The following is a 17,097-nucleotide window of genomic DNA, read 5'->3' as shown; positions in this document are numbered from 1 at the left end:
CTTAGAAAACAGAGAGGTTAAGGGAATGATATCAAAAGCAAGATGAAAATATCCAAGAAATAAATGAAAGCTGAGGAACCTAAACACCCATGTAAGAATAACACATTCCCACAGTGTAGTAAAAAAATAAGTAAAACACAGAAGATCTATGGACAGAAAAAACTCTTTAAGACCAATAAAAACAAAACGCAGAACGATGAAAGATTAGCAAAAACTTGAATATTGCCTTAAGCCACAGAAAATTTGATTTTCTAGAGAAAATTTCATTACTGTATGATAAAACACTTATATGTTGCATGAATTAAAGAAAGTTAAAAAAAATTATTCCATTAAAAATTAGGAAAGAAGACTCTGGAAAAACTCAAAGACTGGATATATCTTGTATTAAAGATAGGCATAACACCTTCATGTGATCTTATCAAGAGAAACCTCATAATAAGGGGATGCTAATCAATAAAAAAGGTAAGGCCATCAGCAATTTTCTAACTATTGGCTGATCATATTTCCCAGTGTTTCCCAATTATTTGAGAGAACTCAAATGGGTGAGATGCTCATATCAATTGGTATTCATCTAGGTGTTGGTTCTGACTGGATTTATTCAGTTTTGTTCTTTTGTGTGTCCTTGTCTTTTCAAAATTCTAATTTAATGTCTATAAATAGTGTAGAAAACAGACCTGTACTACCTGAATTGATTAGCTGAGTCTTACTAATGTTTGTTATTCTTTTGACCTCAGAGCTACAGTCCATTAGAGCTGCACATCAACAAGACAAATAAAACTTATTTTCCATCAGGGTGAAAATGTTATTTGGTTTAAGTGCCTTCCTGTAGAACCATAATAGCAAGTGAACTCCATCTTCTTTCTACAGACCTCATTGAATGAAATGGATGCCAAAAACGGTCTTAAAGTGTTCTATCAGTCTGTGTTACTCTGAGGTTGCATGTCTATGAAACAGGCATGGACATACTTAAACATTGCAGTAGGCCTGAAGCAGGTGCATATATCAGTGCATATGTTTCCATATGAGAACTGTCTAAAAATGCATGCCCATAATGTTAGAATTTTTTTAAAAAATTCAGCAAGGAAGTACTCAATGCGATAAGTTAGATAGCCCAGCAGTGTTTTTGAAGGAGAGAGTTAAATTCAACCAAAGTCCCCCGCTGTTTGTCTGGAGCTTACCCTTGGTCTTCCATTGAATCAAGCTCAAAGTGAATGAGGAAGGGTGTTTACCAGACCCTATACAATAGGTTTTACATGAGCAGTCATGGGGGTGTTCAGGATTATGGAGAAATTTGGCGAAAATCTGGATGAAAGGAGTTAAAACTGATCTACAATCTCAGAATAATATATTTATCAAAGCAAAATGCATTTCTTTGGCTTTTTTTCCCCTGCATTTCCAGTAGGTTATTGTGACAAGATCTGACTATTTTTGTTTGTGTGGATTCAAATCTGACACTTTGAAAGGACCTCACTATCTAAGAATCAAACATCCTATTTCAATAAATTTTCCTTTAGATTAGTCTGATACTTCATATAATGACCTGAGTTGGAAGGGACCCAGAAGGATTTCCAGCCCAGCTTCTGAGTGAATGGCCCATATAGGGATTGGACCCATGGCCTTGGTGTTGTTAGTACCATGCTCTGACTAACTGACCTCACCTCACTTGATGTGATACCTGACAGGCTGTGGAGCCCTGACAGTTCAGTGACAAGAACAGAACATGTTTTCAGGATAATTACAGTGAGTTAAAAATATAATTGCACATCATGTAAGCTCTCTTTCCTCTTCTACTTTTTGTTTGTTGCATTGATCTGAAGTGTGACAGAGATTATTCCAATTCAGAAATAAAATACATAAATTCTTTTGATGGGTCTACATTGTAGTGACTGAATAAGTTTGCACCTTAACTCTGGCATTGTCATTTCAATATCAGGTAAAGAAGAGATAAACCATCAGTTATAATATCGCAATCAAGTGATTTAACAGAAAGTCTTTAATAGATTTCTGATCAGAAACCTAATGCACATAAAATATATTATTTACATCTCAAAATGTATGGTATTTCCAAGAGAAGAAAGCTGTTTCTTGAGCTGAACAGTGGAGATTAAAATTATGCTTTTATATTACAAAAATGATGCTCAACTCCTATCAAACAACATGAAGGATTAAATCATTAAATATTTGATGTGTCCAAACACATTTTTAAAGTAAGAATGTGATTAAATATGAAAAAATGAAGTTTTTCTAGAAAAATAGATATCTTTTTTTCTTATTCCATTCCAATGTATACAGGTTTGCCTCTTACGGAGTTCTCCTGTCAGTAGGTAATTATGTTTTGTTTAAACATGACAGGCAATGTAATTACAACACCATCATGATCACTAGCTTCATTTTCCTGTGGTTATTTCTTGTGGTCATTATTACTTAAAGCTGCATTCCTTTTTTTTTTTTTTTCCTTTTTTTTTTTTTAATTTTAATTAATTTAAAATCTTCCCTTTAAATTTTTGGGATTTTCTCAACAAGACTGGTAATAATAGTATTCATTTTTTATTCCTTCTGTGTTTTTCTTGTGTGCATAATACCTGCACATCTTTTCCTCAGTAAGAAATATGTAATGGTGAATCTTGTAGGATAGTTTGCATTTACCATCTTCATTTGAAATGTGGGGAAAAGCCCCAAGAAACCAAACTGTATGCACGGCTTGGGATAGAGATAGAGCCTCCTACTGATATAGCATCTAACAGGCCAGACAAAAAGTATAAACCCTTTCCCAGGAGCCTGAGTGCAGCAGACAGAAGCGGGGACACAGCCTGGCTGGGCTGCAGGTTGCACTGTGCTGGAAGTGCACAGACTCCATGGCCACAGTGCTTGCATCTCTTGTGCTTCAGGAGCGTCACCTCGGCGTCCCAGGCACAGCCTGAGCAGACTGCACATCCACCTGAGCTCACTGCTCCATGCCATCATGCCACTGTTACACAGGCAGGAGAAGAATAGACACTCGTGCTTTTGCTCAGAGAGTAAAACTTTGAATTCTTTTTTTCCCCTCTTGGTTTTGTTGCTGGTATTCTTACTCTTGTCCTCAGCAGTGCTTTATGATTATTTCATATCTTTTCAAAATCTTTTCATAACCACAGAAGCTAGAGATAAAAAGCTATTTTTTTTCATAATCATTAAAGCTATTTCTGTTAAGAACTAATTTAGACATGAATGAACAGAACATCTTCTAAGAGGAGCTGTAATTCCAATGTGACCTAATTTAATCTGAAGGTTGTATTTTTTGTGCTGATGTTTTCTAACACATCTTCAATGCATTATGTTAATTAAAACTTCCTCATGTTAATCTGAACAAGGAATTTTTTTCTACCTACTTGCTACCATTCTCCTGCATTGCTCTACTAATATCTGAAAGACTACAATAAAATCTGAAAATTTCTACTTAAAATCTTGAGACAAAAATAAATAATTCTTTGTTTTATGATTGAGGACAATCTGAACATAGATGTGTTGCAGGTAATCTTAAATTGAAGAAATAAGAAGGCACTCCAGACAGAATAATATTAAAAGAATGAAATGAAATACAATATGTCAAAAGTTTACTTTTTATACACTTTTTATATACGAAAAGTAACATACCATCCAGATCACATTTGAAGTTAGAATAACATCAGTATCCCTGTTGAGAGGAACATGTTGAAAGAGTTTGTAGAAGCCCATCAAGAACAAAAACTAATATACTGAATCAAGCAGAAGAAGCCACTTCAGAAAGTAATATTCTGTTCTCCAGCTGTTATTTCAATAATTAAATAATCAAAGTGCCTATATAAAAGCTCATACCAAGCTCATACCATGTAATTAAGCTGCTACTTTGAATAATATGATCAGGGAAAATTTTCTGGCATTACCACATTAAGCAAACAGTACACTTGCTTCCACTGTGCAAGGCTACTGCTGAGTTTTTCTACCCTGCATTGATTCATTTGTCAGTGCACAACCAATGCAAGATAAAGGGATGATCAATTTGATTGGAGTCAAGAGAAAGACCAGGGGATAAGCATATTGCAACAGCCTTGGAAAGTAAAATTTGAGACTAAGTTGGAGGCAAAAGGAAAAAGGAGATTATGGATGCTGGGACAGACTGTCAGGGAGGAAAAATTGAATGCTGGTCTGGGTTAGTCTGCACTTTAAAACTAAAAGGGTGATTTTGATCTTTAAAATATTCTGAATGCAATTTCAACATTAATAGAGTAAATTACTTCGTTTCCTTTTATGTATGAAATTATAAATTCTTCTTACATCAAACCATGTTCTAATGGATTTAGCAACCTTGGAGTTTGCTTGCTCTTACAGTCACTTGTTTATGATTTATTTTCTCAATTAAGGGACAAAGTAAAATTCTGTGGGGATAATTTATACCACGACAATGTGGGTGACTAACAAAAGTGGATTGTATCACCTATAGGTGTTTCTCTTCCCTATTTCTGTTAAAGGAGCTTAAATTACATACTGAGATCACATACTTAACACACTGATGGCTAAATGAGGTTAATTCCATCTCTATTACTATTTTACTTTACAGATCTATTAAGTTTTTTAGGTATAGTGAGAGCTGGACCACAGAAGGCAAACTGATGCCAAAGCTTCCTTTTGGGATATTGCATAGCAACCTCCATCCCTTCCTGGCTGATCTAGATAACAAATTTTCCATGCTGCTCTATTAAGTCATCAGACCTAAAGTCCCTGACATCATGGCACTACAAAGCAATGTGGAGCCTCAAAATCAAGAAGTACGTACTCCTTTTCTGTGTAGCTCGAGTCACTGAGGCAAATGAAGTCTCATGCTGCTTTACACCTTTTTCAGGATGCTGGTCTTCATGTGTTGAAGCAAGTCTTACTCCCTCTCTCCCTTGGTGCATGCATTCATATTTAAGAAAAAGTAAACATTTACATCTCAGCCAGACATGTGAGTGGTTAGCCAGTAATTTTTACTCTTCCTTATGTTCAGAGCTGTGATGCCTGTGTGATGGATGCACTTGACAGGAACAGCCCTTTATAATACTCTAAAAGCAGACATGAGTAAAACAACCCAAACCACGTCCATTATTAATAATTGATGCTCATTCAGCATCGGCAAGCATTGATAATAGGCTTAAATGGAAGTTTTTTGCAATATTGATTTGGATGCTTTTGACTTGAAACTGAAAGCTGAATGTACTCAGTGGAAGTTGGTCACAGTCCTTAAAAATTAAGCAGTCATTAAGTTTCAGGGATTCATTATTCCTCTATCTTGTTTTTGTGGGATAGATTGTATGTCCTTGGGAAAATATAAAAAATATGTTAAACCTTGTAAAGTTTTAAAACTGACTAGGATAAAAAAAAGTCACAGAAACTTGCGATAGATTTTGAAATCCTTTTTGTTTTGTGTCAGGAAAGATGATTTGCTGAAAAGATATCTTAAAAAAATAACAAGGGAAATTAAAGGAATTAAGATGAGGGAAAAGGAGATAAGGAGTATTAGTTATTATTTTGTAGGAAAGGGATTGTGTCAACAGGTTTTTTCTTGACTCTGCTGCTTTATACAAGTGTCACAGCTGTTCTGAATATTTGGCTGAAAAATAGAGTTGCAAATTTTTGTAAAGACGAGAAAAAATTTCAGTTGAAGGTAAGAACTTAGGTAATTATTACTATATTATTGGAGGACAGTGTGGGACTGGAAATGAATTGTAGGTTTTGCAGGTAATTCTATTTCCACTAAAGGTCTGAAATAGAAGCACTGATTTAATTTGCCATTAAGCAGTTCTTCAAGAAGTTTCTCCTTTTTTTGTGCTAGTTTCAGTAGCAGCACTGAGCTTTCTTTAAAAATGACCTCCACTTCCACCTCTAAAGTAATACTGAAAAATATCAATGAGATCTAAGTGTAGATTAATCTTTACTATTGACTTGAAACTTGTTAGTAGAAAAATTATTATTGCTGAATGTAATTTGAATTGATGGTTTATTTGTAACTGAATGTCTTTTTGGAAGGCAACTAAAAAGGTTGAAAGAACATGCACAGAAATATTTTAATTGTTAAAATAATTAGTGAAATCAACCAAAGTGTTTTTTCTGTCATAATCATTAAATCCTTCTTTACTCAATCAGATGAGGTTTTTAAAAATAATTTTGGCAAAAAGTGCACATCTTTTCTACTGGCTAATGTATGTTGATGAAGTGATATATAAAATCTATATAAATATTTTATTTAAAAGATAACACAGATAAAACTGAAGTAATAATGTCAAAAAAGAAAAACTCACAAGAGGGGGAAAAAAAATTTCAACTTGCAGCACCTGTCTAAAAGCAGAAAGGAGACATAGTGAGATGAGAGACAATCCCCATCCTCTATAATTCAGCTATGTAGCCCAGCCTTTCACTGCAGAGGGTTTGTCCTAATCTTTTAATCTTTAGTTGTGAATATAGCAATTGTATGAATGTTTTCACCAAATGTAAGGGATCTAATAACACTAAATATGAGAAGTTTAGCACACTGAAAATTTGGTTGGGTAAAAAAGGGGTGATTGCCTTTGACACAGAAGAAAATGTGTCTCCTCAGTTAAATGCATAAAAATATTTGAAGGGTTTAGCTTTTCTGATAGCATGGTCTTTGCCACTATAGGGCCTGCATGACTTCTAATGAAGTTGCAGAAGGGTAAGGGATAACAATAAATTTCACTGATTTTACATCCATGAATAAGCTGGCATATTTGTACTTCCAAATGAACATACAAGTCAGATGTGGCTTTTGAGAACAAAGACATATGATTCTGTTTTTCTCAATACTTTCTACATGCTTTGATTACATCATTTTGCCAGATTAGGGTGATGAAGACAACAGAAACTTCTTTTTCTTCATAGCTCTTTCATAACTTAAAATTTTTAAAATGTTAACTCCATGCCTGACAATTTCCCTAAGAGCCCCGGAATAACAGGGAAAAGTCAAACTCAGCAAAATTAATGTATATTAATCAAACCTCATCTAACTGAAACTTAATCTGATAAGCAACTTTACAGTTATTAGTGCTTCAGTAAAATGGTTCTAAGTAGAGCTCTAAATCTCAAAACTCTACTAAATACTATTGATGTTGAATACATAAAAATTTCCGCAAATATGCTCATAAGACTAAGTGATCTTTTTTTTCTCCTCTGAAATTTTCTATAACAGAATCCTAGCTCCTATGTGATGCAGTCAGCTAGAATAGAGAGTAAAACACTTTACTAAAAATGGCATTTAAGCCCACACCAGTTTTTAGTTTTGCTGAGGACTTAACTTGTCTGTAAATAGCCCAGAGTTAGACAGGATGGGGTGGGGAGGGGTTATATCCGGGCAGTTCTGGTGGTGGGTTTTTTAATAAAAGCCTGCCACTAAAATCTCTGACAGGAGAGGAAGTGACATTTACTTGTGGTTTGTTTTTCATACTAACATAACAAGTAGATCAAGGTGATTAAGATTCCTCATATAAAAAGTATGTCTTAAGGACAAGAATTGCTTCTCTTGTTCTTTTAGTGACTACTGTTCAAAAATGCACAAAACAATGCAGAAGATCAAAAAACTGAGCGTCTGGTCCACCCACAGTTTAATGGCTGATCACTTCTAGCTGTTTTGTTTTCTCTGTGACTGGATGACATAAGTTTTCAATAAAATAAGATTAAAAAAGGCTTTGGTAATAGAACTGATCTTTCTTTTCCATCACCGGTGTTCTGTAAGATTTAAAACACATCAGGCAGTAGCTATATGCTCATTATTGGCTCATACGAGAAAGGAGCCTGATTCATAGTAGGGTTAAAAAAAACTCCATACTTCAACTTTAAATGAGTTGGGAGTATTCTTTTTGATCATACAATGCTTCTCAAAGACTAATGCTCTATGCACGTACTCACACTTACCAGATAAACCTCCTGAAAAGTCTGGGTGCATTCACTCTGAGCCTTAATCCTTCAATTTCAGATAGAAATAATATGTGCACCTAGGTCTGCAAAAGGTTAAAGCATTTTGTGCATAATTATATGGTTGCTGTAAGAGAAATAACTGAAGAGTCACAATAAAAAATAATGATTTCTAGAAGTCCTAGCCTTGGTGTTTATAACCATGGCTTTTCTCAAAAAAATAGTTATATCATAAATTAATGGATTAGATTGGAAAACTAATTGCATTACTAATTGTTTTCCAATAAAAAAGGAAATGTTTTCATAAACAATTCTATTCACAGTGTTGTATTTTTCCACTTATTTTGATACAGAATATTTTTTTTCTCAGTAAGTGCCTGGAATGTAGAATGATATTAATTTGAAGGTATTTGTGAATATGGTGAAACATCTGTGCTGCAATGCAGTCTTTTGGTCTCAAGTGACAACGGAAAACATAATTCTGGTAAATACATATATTAGGAAAACAAGAAAGATTCCAAATAATTTAGTTGGTGAGCAAGATGGGGAACAGTACTAAGAGAGAAAAGGAAAGGAACAGAGTTGATAATTGTAGAATATCCTGAGGTGGACAGGATCCACAAGGATCATCAAATCCAACTCCTGGCCCTGACGGTTGATAATTAAGAATGTGATATCACCCCTTTGTTAAAATGCATGCTTAAAAAAAAAAAAGTAAATATAAACACACAGAAACAGCAAAACCATGTAAGGTATTATTATTCTATAATTCTGTGATTCTGTATCTGCAAAAAGTAATACTACTTCATAATTTGGACTTTGGAACTTCTACCTAAGAGCTCTAAATACACTTATTGGAGTTACCATAGACATCAATTCTAATTAATTTCCCTTCTGAAGTTTTAAATGTCTACATGCTCAAGGAATGCTGACTCTATATGACCATAAAAGAGAATATAAACCTCAGTGCCCATCACTCTCAGTGATTTGAAGTAGGCACATGTAAGAGGAAGCATATGAAAAAGTGTGTAGTGAATATGACTTATTTTCTTTTTAGACTTCTCCCTGGACCAAGGAGTCTTGGAGGGTGACAGAATGGACAGTAGACTGGTCCTCATTTACTGAGCAGAGAGTTGAAATGGCACAAATAGTGCCTTCATATCCTGAGGTTATGTACCAGCCCAATTCCTCCTATAACCTTAGGCTCCCTGCAAACTGTTGTGAATGTTGCCAGCTGTACTTAGCCCTGAGGTGCAACTCTTTCTTAATCATTTCGATACAGTTTTCTTAGAAAAATATTGAAAACAGCATTCATAAAATCTGGAAACCTTGTTTGCAGAGGCAATGGAGTAGTTAAGAAAAGAAATGGGGATCACTATGTCTTTGTTGTAGGCTTCTGAAGGATTGTTTTCCTGGAGGACATTTCCTTGTAAATGCTAATGTACTCAAATTTGGCCTATGGTACCCACAGGCTAGGAATGAAGCAAACTAGAGAAAATTGCTTGTAAGAAGTTCCTCTTCCTCTTCCTTCCCCTGTTCCTTTACTTGCTTTGAAAGATTGATTATGCAGTTTGAGCTCAGCAGTCTCAACTTAGCTGTGCTTAACCCAATACAAAATTTATCCACAATGTAATCTTTCAACTTGCCTCCCCCTTCAACACTTCAGAAATTACCTTCAATGACCATGCTCTTTCACAAGTAATCCTCAGCTGCCCACAGACAGACACTGCCAATACACATGTATGAAAATGTGTTAAGCTTATAAAGTGAAAGTAACATCAGCAAATTTTTTTCTAGTATTTTGAAGAGTCTGTGGTATGTCAGTGTAATGCAGATTATTTGTGCTTGGGTTTTTTTCTGCTGAATGTGTCTAATTTTTATTCTGAAATTCACACAAGATGGCTGATTCTGAGTTAAGATACTCAAGTAGTCATTTAGGGTCATGTGGGCTCAAACAAAGTGCAAATGGAGGTTTGTGTAGGGGAGATGAAGATTCATCAGATCTCATATTACCATTTTTCTCATAGATTTTTAACTACTGCTTTAACAATCAGCCTGTTTGATTAACTGAGTTAATGATTCTTCCAATATTCATACTCTTTGCATGTTCAGAACCTCTGATTCATATTGGACAGAGAAAAGCAGCATAGTCTTCATCCATCTATACAGAAGTACACTTGGTTATTTTTGTGTAAAGAGTTATTTCAACAAAAGAAGTAATGCTATCCAAACAGACCAGCTTGCAATTTTATACTTCCAATGACAATTAGTCCAATGGCAATTGCTCTTAACATTGACAATGACAGTGATCTCCATGATGGCTGGCATAGGTGACATTTCATTACACAAAGTCTGATTTTTTTAAACTAGAAGGTAGCTAAATGGAACAAATCCTTACACCATATCTCTGCAAGAATAAGGGTTTTCCTGAGATACAGGGTTACAGAAGATTTATATTATAGTATCTAATTACCAGCAATTATCTGCAACAATATAAACATGTCAGAAAATTCACCTTCAGAAAGGTGAAGCTTAAAATTTCACTACTGTTAGGTAACTTCAAGCAACCCTGGTTGAGATTCCATCAAACTTGTGTAAATTATGACAGAAAACATGAGATCTTCCTACCTATGATTGCAACATTCCTTAGGAAGGAAATTGTATTATCTCCATTTGATTTTTTGCTGGTTTTTCAAACTGATATCCTAACTGAACTGTGCAGTGTTAATATTTTCACGGGGTTTTAGAAGAAACCCTGGCCAGAGTGCTGCTTGTATCTCATAATATTGTTCAAACCTGACATTTTTTCATGGGAATTTAGTTCAATAAGAAGAACTGATTAACCTTTTCAGACTTCATGAGTTTTCATTAAATTGCTAAACTAATAATTGCAGCTGTGTCATATTGGACTTTAGGGTAAAGTTAGCTGTTGAAGGACCTTGACCCCAGGTCTCATCTGTTTTCGATTCCATTTTAATGAACACATTCAAACATCATTCCTTAATTATATCACACATCAATGAATCTTGCATTTTGATTAGGCAATAATTCTATGTGATTCTCTGGATCACTTGAGAATACGCCCATGAAACACCTAAACCATGTTAATGAGTTCCAAGAAGGGCATATGTATATATGCTTTAGACTTATTAACATTTGTTTCCTATCTAGCCAGAGGTATTTGTACTTCATTTTATGATAATATAAGTATTTGTGTTGTTTCTCTTCATGATCTGCAGTATGTTTTATACTTCCCAAATAATATTTCATCTCTCTCACTGCAATAGTGATCATAATACAGCTGTATCAGTCAGAGAAAATTTCATAAGGGGATAGGAAGACATTGAGCTCATGTGTCTCAGGTGTTTTTAAAATTTTATTTTATTTAGGAAAAAATAGAATCATCTTAACAAACTTCAGCATTTCTCATGTTACCTCATTATTAGCAGAGAGACTGGTTTTTTTCCCCAGCACCAGGCCATTATACTTCCTGAAAAATATGGTTTTTTTGGAACTTCTCCTACTTTTCATGTTTTCCTATGTATCATCCAAAATTTACTTTTCTGGACAAATAGTTTACAGAAGGACTCTCATATAGTTTTTCATGAAGAAAAAGTAAAATAAATAAAAACAGTGAAATACTTCTTAAATTTGGATTTCTTCATCATAGAAAGTGTCAGAGCTCAAGATGAAATGCAAGATATAATCAATCTGGAAGAAATTCTATATCTTGGACAAAGCTTAAATTGCAAGCAATGCCAACTGAGCATGAAATACAGATGGTAGGCTAGGCCACACAACCAGTATGGATGAACATTTTTAAAGGCCACATGCAGGTGCAGCTTAAGCACTGAGGATTTCTCATAAAGATCAAAGTAGTCAATATTATTTCACAGAATTTCATAAGCTTAAAAGAGCTGTGAAGCCCCCCCCATAAAAAAAAACCTTGTAAATTTTGTACCGTGGATGTGCCATGCTGAGAACAAATACTTCTGGCCAGCAAAGAAATGCACTTGTAATTTCAGGAAAATAAACTGATTTGTTACAATTTAGATATTTCATAGAAATTTATCTCTATCAAATAATGTTATTAATTTTCCTCCTTTAAATCGGGCATTTTATCATTCCACATACATTTTGCAACATTTTCTTTTCTATCATAGACTTTGGTGGTTTATTTTTTTAGCAGATCTTATTTACACCTCTAATGTACTTTTTTTTTTTTTTTTCAGTGTATCTTCAGGCTATCATTGTACCTTGGAGGATGTCAAGCTCTGTAATTAGAGAATCTCTTAACTGAAGAGCACTAATGGCAGTCACAGCAACTGTCAGCAGTTTCTCACTTTTCACATGAGGACACTGTTTGCTAATTGGATTAAGTCTGGTTCTGGCTGTAATCTCTGCGAGCAGTAGTTAAAGAAAGAACTGTGATGCCACACCTGGTTTGTGGGCTGGAAGGTGATGAGCACTGCTAATAAAACCTAATTTAAAGCACAACCCATGCACATAATTAACTATGCCTTATTTCCTTGATTAAAAATCTGCTTATCATTGATAATGGCTCAACTAAAACATGATGTAATATTTTAAGGTAGAGTAGGCACTTACATTACTTGAATAAGATACTGTTTAAATGTGCTGAGTGAGTTTCTTTTACAAGGTATTGCTGCTCCTTTTGACAAAATAGGCAAGTAATGTTCAGAGCTTTGCAAGTTGGCACTTTTTCCTGCAGTGGAAAAATTGGACAGGCAGGGATACTTCTCTAATAAAACCTAGTCTACTTCTCATGTCTCTCTCAGAGCAGTACCACCAAATTCCATGAGAGAGCTGCTCTAGAAATCTAGGACTACCAGCACCCTGCACAGAAAGTTTGTTTTTTTTTTTTTCTGTTGACTTATCCCACTGTGAATGTTTGACATCTCTAAATTTCTGTTGGTTTTAGACTTTCCCATCTCAATCCTTTTTTTCCCCTTGCACAAAAGTTTATAAATAGATACAACTGAATCAATTCTCATCCCTCTGCCTTTGCAATAAGAACAGCCTCTGGTCATGGTAACTGTTGTTTGAGTCATCATTAGAATTTAACTCCACCCTTACTAAGCATGAGGAGAAAGACAACATAAATAAGGTTTATGATAGCTCAACAACAGCTTTGTTGGTTTATGATATCAACAACAAGGTTTCTGCAAGCTATACACCCTCTGGCATAACAGTACAGCTACACTGTTGGGTGATTTTTTAAATCTTTATAGTTCCTAATAAGACACGGATTCAAGGCTTATGTTCAATAGTACTGCAAGGGAGGATAATAAAGAACTGATGACTCTGCAGAGGTTTGTAAATTCAATCTGAAGAATTTTCAATCTAAAGAACATTGACCTGAGAAGGATAAAGAAAAGGAAACAGATGATGGAGCCTAAAAACGGTGAAAGGAATTTTTGTACATCATGCAGTAGGAGTAGTGGGAGAATTTCGAGATGAGTTGAGAGGTTATGTACAGTAAAGGAATAGCTAATCTTTATTTGTAACTAACATTGTAATGGGTGAATTCTTGAGGGACCCACAGAAGAGCTAAAGAGCTAAGAGAGTAACACCTCCCTTTCCAAACACTTACAAGTAAAGAAAAAGTGGTTTTCATCTTGACTCTGCTTTTGTCTGTGTTTTATGACATCTGAAATATTTTGAAATAATATAATTTAAAATCCTCCTGCATATTTTCCATAATGCATCTACCTAGTGATGGGCTAAAAACAAATCAGCTGGGGCTGACTGTCCAACAATAGTTGAAGAAGCTGAAGATGAAAGAGGTGTGTGCTCAAGATATTGAGAGCCACTGTGAGGAGCTCATCAGCAGTGTCTCAGTAAATTCACTTAGAAAACACATGAGGCTCTAGAAAGGTCTTGTCTGGCTGCCTAAAAAAAGTAAAATAAATAGCTATTTTCTACTACATTGCAGAGAAGTCACTTTCTGATAAATATAGAAAAAAATGTGATGTAGAATCAAATGCAAAAATGGTTCTTGGACTAGTGTGCTCTGAATGTAGAGCTTAACAATACCTGTGTAATCGATAGAGGCTGTAGATGTAGCGTGTTTTAGTGACCTGTCTTTGTAATGCATTTTCACTTTCTGGAGTTTAATGAATGTGCTAAAATTAATACGTTTAAGCCTCATAGGTGTACACCGGCCTGTGATCTCCCATATCTGTGAAATGTAATAGTCTATGAGATAGTTTTGGCTAAGAGATAGATAGGCTAACAAACATCCTTTCAAACAGCTCCTAAACATAGCTTGGGAGTAGTGTACAATTGGAATTTACATCCAGTTACTGTGCTTCAGGCAGTAAGATATTTTAACACTGGGGACACTGACCATTCTGTGTAACCTGACCTCAGACACTGAGATTCATTCCAGGCATGATCAGTTTTACTGGTACATTTATGAACCTGTATAGTATCTGGCTGAGATGGAGTTAATTTTCCCCACAGTGCTCTCACAGTGCTGTGCTTTGGCTGTTTATAGCTAGTGCTTTGGCTGAACAGTGCTGTTTTTCCAATGTCCCCCACCACCACCAGTAGGCAGGGGGTGGGCAAGGTCTTAGGAGGGGACATAGCCAGAATAGCTGGCCCAAACTGACCAAAGGTTATTATATACAGTGTTTGCTCAGCAAAAAAAGCTAAGGGAAGGAAGTGCGGGACATTTGTTATTTTACTGTTTGTCATCCAGGACAACCATTACCTATATTGAAGCCCTAATTCCAGAGAAGGGGCTGGACATGGCCTGCTGATAGAAAGTAGAGAATTAGCCTCTTGTTTTCATTTGCTTCTTCATGAGGTCTTTACTTTTCCAAATTGCCTTTCTCTTGACCCATGAGGTTTTTCTTATTTTCTTCCCTTCCCATTCTGCCAAGGAGTGGAGTGCCAGAGTGGTTTAGTGGGCACCTGGTGTCCAGCCAGGATTAACCCACCAAAATTCTCATCTTAATAATCAAAATCACGTATCCTCAATCATAAATCTCTGTTTAGAACTTTGCAGTTGAAGTCTAAAGGAACACTAGGATGTTTGCCTTTCAATAGTCTCCCTGGAGGTATCGCCATGTATTGTTAGATTTGCATATATAATATGATCTCATACATGATTCATATAGGGTGTGTCACTTAAATTGTCTGAGCCATTTTGTCTCTTATTTTTTGCTTTAAGTGCTAACATTTCTTTCTGCAGTGCTCATCCCTACACTGTCTGAGTAGGTTCTGCCCCTTTGAACTTTCGACTTTTGCATATTCACCAACATGTGATTTCTTGCAAACCATTTTTTCTTTTTTTTTTGTTTGTTTTGTTTTTGTTTTTGCTTTTTGGGGTTTTTTTTTTTGGTTTTTTTTTGTTTCTTTGTTTGACAAAGTGCCAGAATGGCCCCTTAAAGCCTTGGACTAAGTCCTTTCGATAACTCAGCTCTTGCAAATGCTTTGTCTATAGACCATGACTTTGATTTTGTGAAGTACTGTGTACGCAGCAGTTTTACATGTACTTGTCAATCTATTTTACTGTATTCCTTGCCATTGCTATTTTTTTGTTTCCCATTGGCTGTATTGTCATTTTAATTTTATTTTCTTTTTAACCCCTAATGTTTTCTCTCCTCTATAAGAAAATAGGAGATGTTGCAGGTTAAACTTAGTATATTAAAGGCTTTCATGTTCCATTATTATAAATCATTAATACTATTAGACACTGAAACTGCTTAATTTCATTGTCATTTTATCACTGCAATAGCAGACCCTCTAGTGTTGGACTACTAAAGTGCTAGAGTAGAAGAGTCCTTAGATAATTTTATATGATGAAGTGCAAAATGTGCATTGGATGTTCAGTTAGACTTTCCTTAATTTACTGAGATGTGTGCTTTACATGGACTGCAATTTTTATATATATATATATATATATATATATATATATATATACATGTATGCATGTATACAAATATTTGCATTGTCCAAGTTCAATGTTCCTTTGCTGTAAAAGTCTCTGGTAAAATAACCTGCATTTAAAAGGCCACCAGTCCATGAAAGCATGCTAGTCTCAGTAACCATATTGTATCACATCCCCTTCATACTTGAGAAAACTTGGAGTACTCTTACATTACAAAGAAAGAGCTAAAAGATTTAAGCTGTATGATTACCTTATTTTTAGTTTGGGGGAGTTCTTTTTTTTTTTTTTTTTTTTTTTTTGGGGGGGGAAACCCACAGATTCATGAAATTTGGCTTAGATGAGAGTAGTTAAAATCCAATTTAGATAAATAAAAACCTTTACTAGACACGAGGACTGTGTTTTGATATGACATTTTAAGCAGATAGATAATAAACTTGTAAAAGCAGCTGTAGGAGATACAAAATTACTTGCAATTTATGTTTCAATAGTGAAATAGCTGCTGAAGAAGGAGTGAGTGAATTTTGAAAATTGTCTGTGAAGTGTTTTGACACTTTCTGAAAAGGAAACAGTTTGTTTTGAAATTATTTTTTTCTTATTTCATCATGACTGAAATACTTTCTGTTGATATACAAATTTATTTTCTTTTCTGGTTTTAAGAAGAAGAAAACTCTAATAATTTATTTTCAGTTCAAGGGAAAACTTGAGCAAGAAAATCAGAATCCCTTTATCAACCAATTTTAATAAGGCAGAAAATTATTCTGATATACTAAGTAATGCAAAGCTATACTTTTAAAAAATAAATAATATTGCAGGGGAAAGTCTGTCATTACACTCTCTGATACTCGCTGCTTATGGTTGTATGCATATTAAGTACAGAAAATATCTAGAATAAAGGAAAAAAAACCTTTTTAGTATGTCAGAAGGGTCTGTAATGCTATGAGTAACTTCCTCAGACAGTGAAAATGTATCTTTATTTCTTCCATAAACATAAGAGGCTCCCAAACATTTACAGTTAGGCAATACAATTCTACTGAAAATTATGGAAGACATCCTCTTTATGCATCATAGCCAGCAGACTAGGGCTCCAAGAGTTCATAAAATCCTTAGAAAGTCTGGATGCTGGGGAGTAGTTCACATATTTCTGATTACAGCATTTGGTTTGTCCAAGTGTTTGATATGACATTTTATTAATATTTGTCTAAGATTCTAGTTTTGCTGATATATCACAGTTACTAGTCACAAAAGATGAAGAGATGAAG

This window comes from Onychostruthus taczanowskii, unplaced genomic scaffold (assembly GCF_017590055.1).
Source record: "Onychostruthus taczanowskii isolate IOZ18803 unplaced genomic scaffold, ASM1759005v1 scaffold35, whole genome shotgun sequence".
Classification (NCBI taxonomy): domain Eukaryota; kingdom Metazoa; phylum Chordata; class Aves; order Passeriformes; family Passeridae; genus Onychostruthus; species Onychostruthus taczanowskii.
This window is presented reverse-complemented; position numbering follows the sequence as displayed.